Genomic DNA, 7,981 nt, shown 5'->3' on the forward strand with positions numbered 1-7,981 from the left:
ACAGAGACCCCAGACCTCAGAGGCTGCGCTGGAACTGTGGGACAGACTCCCCAAGAGCTCCAAGACTTCACCTGTCAACATACACAGTGGGATTCAGAGCCCCAACTACATTAGAGAATGAGCTTTCTGGGATAGAGATACAAGGACCTCACAACGTGGGACACTGCCACCCGTTATGTGGAGCCTTTATACCCCAATCGTGAACTCCCAAACCATCTGGACACCTCATATCCTGGGGGCAGCCAGCCCCAAAATGGAGATGTGATACTCTGGACACAGACTGCCCAAACACTGAGACCTCACACTCCCACCACAGCTTCCTAAATGATTCTGAATCCTCACACTTTGGACACAGACCCCCAAACTGCTCAGAGACAGCCTGGAAAGTAGAACACCAAACATCCCAGAGACCTCTCCCTAGAACAGAGTGTCACAAACGACTCAGAGACTCAAGTCTTAGACGTAGACTCCAGAAAGCACAGCAATCTCACAGCCCAGAAACAGACCCTGTTTAGAGAATGCAAGCCTTGGAAAACAATCCATATGCAGCCCAGTGACCCCACAGACCCCTAAGTAGTTCAGGGTCAGGACAGCCTAGGAAAGACTACCAAACCTCAGCGACCTCCCACTTTGTAACCCACGCACCCAATGAACTCAGAGTCCTGAAAATCTGATTAGAGCACACCCCTCCCAACAAAGCTTCACAACCAGGGACAAAGACCCGCCAATTTCTTTTCCTTTGTTTTCTTCTTCTTCTTCTTTTTTTTTTGCCCCTCCAATTTCTCAGAGAACTTACAAACTGGGATAAAGATGGACGACAGACAGTTCAGAGACCTCACACCCTCTTCCCAAACCACCAGACCAACTCGGAGACCTCCTGCCTTGAACATGATTCTAGAGAGCTCCGAAATCACACATGCTGGAACACAGGCCTTAAACCAGCTCAGATGCCTTGCACCCTTGACATAGATTTCTGTTCAGAGGGGTCATGCACCACACACAGAAGTCCCCCAAAGAGCTCAGAGCCTTCGTACACTGACAGACCCCCAAACAGCTCAGAGGCCTTCACTCTGGTTCACAGAAGAGCTCAGAGACCTGAAAATCTGGACACAAATCCTCTACATGGCCCAGAGACTGCACACCCTGGAAGACAGGCCACAAATGACTCAGATCCCACGTCCTGGACACAGACCCCAAACAGCTTAGAAACCTCATATCCTAGGGCTCACATCCCCAAACAGCTCAGAGTCTTTACACTCTCCATAGACCTCCAAATGATTCAGAAATATCACATCCTGGGACGCCTGGGTGGCCCAGTTGGTTAAACCGCTGCCTTTGGCTCAGGTCATGATCCCAGGGTCCTTGGATCGAGTCCCACATTGGGCTCCTTACTCAGTGGGGAGCCTGCTTCTCTCTCTGCCTCTGCCTGCCATTTTGCCTGCTTGTGCTCTCTCTCTGACAAATAAATAAATAAGAAAAAAAAAAAAAAGAAATATCACATCCTGAACTCAGACCCCTAAACTGCTTAGGGAACTCCCACTTCGTACTCCAATCCAGAAAGATTTCAGACACCTGACATTCAATGGACACAGCATTGAAGAGTCTAGAAACCTTACTTTCTGTTCAAAGTCTGCCACAAACAGGATAGACCCAGTAACTGGGACACAGACCCACAACAGCATTTAAATCTCATGTTGTGGACACAGGCTCTCAAATGACCCAGAGAACTTCTAACCCAGGAAACAGACCCACAGAGAGCTCAGAGACAACACATCCTGGAGAAATACACCCACAGTATGGGACGGAAACCCTCAAAGAGTTAGTAAGGCCGGGAAAGCAGACCCGCAAACAGGCTAGAGGCCTCATGTATCAGACATACCTTGCCAAAATGCTCAGAGTTAACAAAACTTACACCCCAGGACACAAACACACCCCCACACTCAGCTCCGAGAGCTAACAGCCTGGACAAGGACAATGCCCCCCAAACACCCAAGAGATGACATTAGTAACAGAACTCCAAACCAGTCAGAGACCTCAAACCCTGGAAACAGACCCCTAGTAAGTCAGAGAGACCTCACATCCCGGAAAGGAGACTCTCCCGACAGGAGCTAGCTGACCCTTGGAAAGACACCCCAACAGTCAGGAATCTCAACACCAAGGGATATAGAGATCAGAGAGCTCACCCTCTCGGTCCCAGAAGGGAAAGCATGTTAGAGGCCCCCAAAAGTATAAAGACATCAGTAGAAAGCCCTTGAACTCGAAACAGATCTTGAAACTGCTCTGATAAATCACCCACACCTGAGGATGAAACCCACATCATAGAACTCATTTGCTGTGGCATGGGCTCAAAACATCAGGAGAGGCTGAGGACAGATACTCAAACACACACCCCTGAGTTCTCATGTAAGGGCCACAGACCCCAGACAACTCTGCCACCTCCTACCTGAGAGGAGAGACTTTCTAAGTGGTTCAGAGACACTATACTCCACACAGACCATCACAGAGCGGAGAGATTTCACCCGTGGAATGAAGACCTCCAGACAGCTCAGAAAATTCCCAGCTGGGCACTCTCCTCCCCTCCATGTACAGCTCAGAGACCATGACCCTGGAACAAATCCCTAGTGAGTCTGATGGCTCACATTCTGGGATGGAGAGGTTCCGAAAGAAAGAGACTCAATACCTGAAAACATCCCCCAAACGTGTCAAGAAACTCTCAAACCCCAAGAGCTCAGGGACCAGTTATTCTGGAACACAGAGGCCAAACAGCTCAGAGATCATACAGTGTAGACACAGCCGCTCAAACAGCTCTGTGAACTCACCCCCGGAATGCAGACCAGAACCAGCTCTGAACCCTTGGATCGAGGATTCAGAAATCCTTCCGAGACTTGGGGTACAGACCTCAAAATATAATTCAGAGAATATGCTAGATGCAGAGCAAAGAAATCAGAGCCATTGGGGCGCCTGGGTGGCTCAGTTGGTTAAGCGTCTGCCTTCAGCTTGGGTCATGATCCCAGAGTCCTGGGATCGAGTCCTGCATCGGGCTCCCAGCTCCGCAGGGAGTCTGCTCCTCCCTCTGACCTTCTCCCCTCTCATGCTCTCTCTCTCTCTCTCTCAAATAAATAAATAAATAAAATCTTTAAAAAAAAAAGAAATCAGAGCCCTCAAATCGTGGGATACACACACCCAAACAGATCAGGGACCTCACATCCTGGATGTACATCCAAAAGAGCTCAGAGAATTCAAATTCTAGGAAATACACGCCCCCAACGAACAGACCTCACATCCTGTGACATACAAAACGATCAAAAACCACACGAGCGGAGATAGACACCCACGAGTGTTTCAGAGAAATAGCATCTGGGGACGTATACCCACAAACAGATCGTAGACCTCAATCGGAGACATACGCACATAAAAATATCAGATACCTCATGCACTGGGACATATACCCGCAAACATTTCCAAGCACTCATATCCTAGGAGATAAACTAAAGAATGGATCGTGGGGGGCACCTGGGTGGCTCAGTGGGTTAAAGCCTCTGCCTTCGGCTCAGGTCATGATCCCAGGGTGCTGGGATCGAGCCCCGCATCGCTCTCTCTGCTCAGCGGGGAGCCTGCTTCCCTGCTTTCTCTGCCTGCTTCTCTGCCTACTTGTGATCTCTGTCAAATAAATAAATAAAGTCTTTAAAAAAAAAAAAGAACGGATTCAGGGACTTCACCTATTGGGACCCATGCCCACAAGGAGACCAGACACTTGAAGCCTGGGCATAAACCCCTAATGCCTCAGAGACCTTACATGCTGGGACAAAGGAAAGGCAAAAACCTGATGACCCGAGCAAGACACAGAACCATAAACAGATCAAGGACCGCATGACATTGACACACATACCGAGAACAGACCCTCACGTCCCAAGACACACAACCACAAAGGGTTCAGACAACTCCTATCTTGATGGGCACCCACAGACAAGTCTGACATCCTGGGGCATGGACCCTCAGGGATGTCATACCCTCGGACAGACACCCGCAGACAGGTCATACACAGAGAACTAGATGAAAGACCTCTCATTCTGCAACATAAATCCAAAAAGTGGTCAGAGAATTCACATCCTAGGACACATACCTGTGGTCCTAAGATGCACCCGCAAAACATTAGAGAGCATACGCCATGGGACAGACACCCACAGAGAGATCAGATACTGCCCACTGGGACAGATGTAGAAAAAGAGCAGAGAGAGGCACGTTTCAGGAAATGCACTAAAATATCCTGGCCAATTCATCCACAGAAAGATTAGAGACCTTAAATGTTTGACAACACACATAAAGAGATCGGAGACACCACATCCTGGGATGCACAGTGACCGAACGCTCACAGAACTTACATGCTGGGAAAAAGGCAGAGAAACTGACCAGAAACCTCACATCCTAGGACACCCTTCCCCGAAGAGTTCATGGACATGAAGACCTGCAAAAATGCACCCCCAGACCATTCACAAACCTTGCGTCCTGGAACATACACAACGAACCAATCAGAGGCCTCATATCCAGGACTCTCCCCGCAAAGAGGATACAGATCCGGAGACACACACAGAAATGTATCGGTGCCCTGAAGTCCTGGGAAGACAGCCACGCACAGGTTGGAGACCAACCTCCAATCCCGTAACACACGCAGATGAACAGCTCAGAGACCCACATTCTGGAGCATCCAAAGCAAAGAGACAGACCAGAGACTTCAAATCCACAATCAAGTCAGACACTCCACATGCTGAAAAACACCCCCAGGAAATCACCAGATGGCAGCCGTGGCATCTTGTGGCGTAACCCACAAAGAGATCGGAGGATTCGTTGTTTTGGCTTCAAGTCTCTTTCTTTCTCTCTCTGACCTCTGCTTCTGCCATCACGTCGCTTTCTGTGACTACTTCCATCATCCCACAGCCCCCTGCCTCAGTGTCCACAGTCACTTGGTTTCCTGTGATTCCTAAAAGTCCTACGTCCCTTGCATAGGGACCCTTGTGATTAGAATGGGTCCTTCTGGGGAATCCAGGATAACTGCCCCATCTCACGGTGCTTCCTAAATACATGTCTGTAAGATCCCTTTCTCCGGGTGAGACGACATATTAATGAGGTCCAGGACTGGGGTGAGCATTTATTTGGCGATCCGTTATTGGACGAGACAGAACACACGTGCACAAAGAGAAAGCTCAGCCCTGGGACACAGGGACGTGAAGTGCTTGAAGACTTCACATCTGGAGTCCCACACCCCCAAGGAGACCAGAGACCCCAACCCCTGGGACATACGTGCAGAGCGCAAGAGAGCTACGTTATGAGACATTGGCCAGATGATGCCTACAGTCCTCACACTCTGGGAATTAAACCTACAAAGATAGAAGAGAACCCGCTCTCTGGGACATACGCACCCAAAGAGAAAAGGAACCAGATATGTTGGGCTACACACCTACACAAAGGTCAGGGACCCACATTCTAGGACCCCCAAACAGACCAGAACTCTAACTCTGAAACACACACACCAAAGGAGCAGAAAAGCAGCCCACATTCATTCTCTCTCTCTCTCTCTCTCTCTCTCTCTCTCACACACACACAAACACACACCCCTACCAGGGACCCCACACACTGGGACACAGAAACACAAAGAGAACAGACCTCATGCCCATTACCAACACGCCCAAGGAGATGACACAGTCCCATACATGACATACATGCACCATCAGATCAAAGACGTCATCTGAGAAGCACAACCCGTACCACACCAGACACCTTCCATCCTGCGACATGAACCAACCAACAGGTTAGAGACCCTCACATGCTGGTAAATGCATCCAGATAGATTTGGACACCTGAAATCTTCAGGCATACAGTCTCGAGGAGATCAGAGAGCTCAGATCCTGGGAGACGGGCCCACTAACAGAGATCCTCCCAGAAAGAGGCAAAAGTCCTCACGTGCACAGAAATACTCCCAGAAACATCAGAGAGCTGGCAACACGGGACACGCACACGCCACCAGCTCGAGTCCCCACCCCATCTGAAACATACACCCAGCATGACCTCAGAAATCTCAAATCCTGGATATATAGACCTTAAGAGATGAGAATTTCACTTCATGGCTTATATGCCAACAAACAAATCAGAAACGCTAGCAAATGTCCCCATGTGATGTCACACATCTGACGACCTGGAACATAACCCCCCAAACAGCTCAGAGACCTAACACTCTAGGGTGCGCACTCCCAGAACATCGCAGATCTCACATCCGAGGACACGCATCAAGAAAGAGATCAGAGATGGGGCGCCTGGGTGGCTCAGTGGGTTAAAGCCTCTGCCTTCAGCTCAGGTCATGATCTCAGGGTCCTGGGATCGAGCCCCGCATCGAGCTCTCTGCTCAATAGGGAGCCTGCTTCCCTTCCTCTCTCTCTGTCAAATAAATAAATAAATAAATAATCTTTGAAAAAAAACTGCTAAAAAAAAAAAAAAAGAAAGAAAGAGATCAGAGAACTCGCCTAGATGAAAACCCCAGAAATAGCAAACAAGTCAGAGACCTTGTTCACTCACCAGTGAAAAGATCAAACACTTCACGCTCTCAGACAAATACCCACAAATAGAGGAGGGAATTTCCATCGTGGGATGGATACCCTGTTTCATTCCTGCTTCAGTCACCAGTGAACATGCCAGAGGCTTCCACAGCACGAGACAGAGACAAACACACGGATCCAGAGATCTCACATTCTAGGACATATAATCTCAGAAGTGGAGCAAGCAAGAGGAAATGACACCCGCGAAGAGGGCAGAATCCTTACACCATGAACATACCCCACCCCTGGACAGATCAGAGAATTCACATCCTGGGCACAGTCTGCAAAACCAGATTCTCCTCTCCTAGAACCATATACCCCAAAATGGCCAGGCCCACAAATTCTGGGACACACACTATTACGGAGATCAGAGACCTCACACCCTGGTTTGTACACCTGCATGCGGGTCAGAGACCTCCCACCAGCAGGCACACACTCACAAGCAGAGGTGTTCACGGCCTTGGATATGTGCTGACAACCAGATGGAGACCTCACAGTCTGGGACGCTGTAGTCCTTTCTTCCCTCTACCAACTTTTTTTTTTTTTAAGATTTAAAAAAAAATTATTTATTTGACAGACAGAGATCACAAGTAGGCAGAGAGGCAGGCAGAGAGAGAGGGAGAAGCAGGCTCCCCACCGAGCAGGGAGCCCGAGGCGGGGCTGGATCCCAGGACCCCGAGATCATGACCTGAGTCGAAGGCAGAGGCTCTAACCCACTGAGCCACCCAGGTGCCCTCCAACTTTTTTTTTTTTTAAAGAGAAGAAGGTGACAGCGCCCGGCTGGCTGTCAGTAGAGCATGTAACTTGGCTGGGGTCTACTAAAAGAAAAGAAAGAAGGAAAGGAAAGAGGGAAAGAAAGGGGGAAGGAAAGGGGAAAGGAAAGGAGAAAGAAAAGGAAAGGGGGAAAGGGGCGGTAAGGGGAAAGGAAAAGAAAAAGGAAAGGAAAAGAAAGGAAAGGAAAGGGGGCACCTGGGTGGCTCAGTGGGTTAAGTCTCTGCCTTTGGCTCAGGTCATGGTCTCAGGGTCCTGGGATCGAGCCCTGCACCGGGCTCTCTGCTCAGCGGGGAGCCTGCTTCCCCCTCTCTCTCTGCCCGCCTCTCTGCCTGCTTGTGATCTCTCTGTGTGTGTCAAATAAATAAATAAAATCTTTTTAAAAAAGGAAAGGAAAAGAAAAGGGATGGGGCAAGGAAAAATAAAAGGGAAGAAAAATTTCTTGAAGGTGCAGGCTTTTCAGCTTCTCAGGGCTCTGGACCTGCTTCTGTAACAAATCGCCCCAATCTTCTTGTAAAACAACACAAATTTGTTATCCTATGTTTCTGAAGATCAGAAGACTGACAAGTGGTCTCCTGGGGTAAAATGAAGGTGTCAGCAGAGTCAACTTCCTTCTTGAGTTC

Source organism: Meles meles, chromosome X (assembly GCF_922984935.1).
Source record: "Meles meles chromosome X, mMelMel3.1 paternal haplotype, whole genome shotgun sequence".
NCBI classification, from domain to species: domain Eukaryota; kingdom Metazoa; phylum Chordata; class Mammalia; order Carnivora; family Mustelidae; genus Meles; species Meles meles.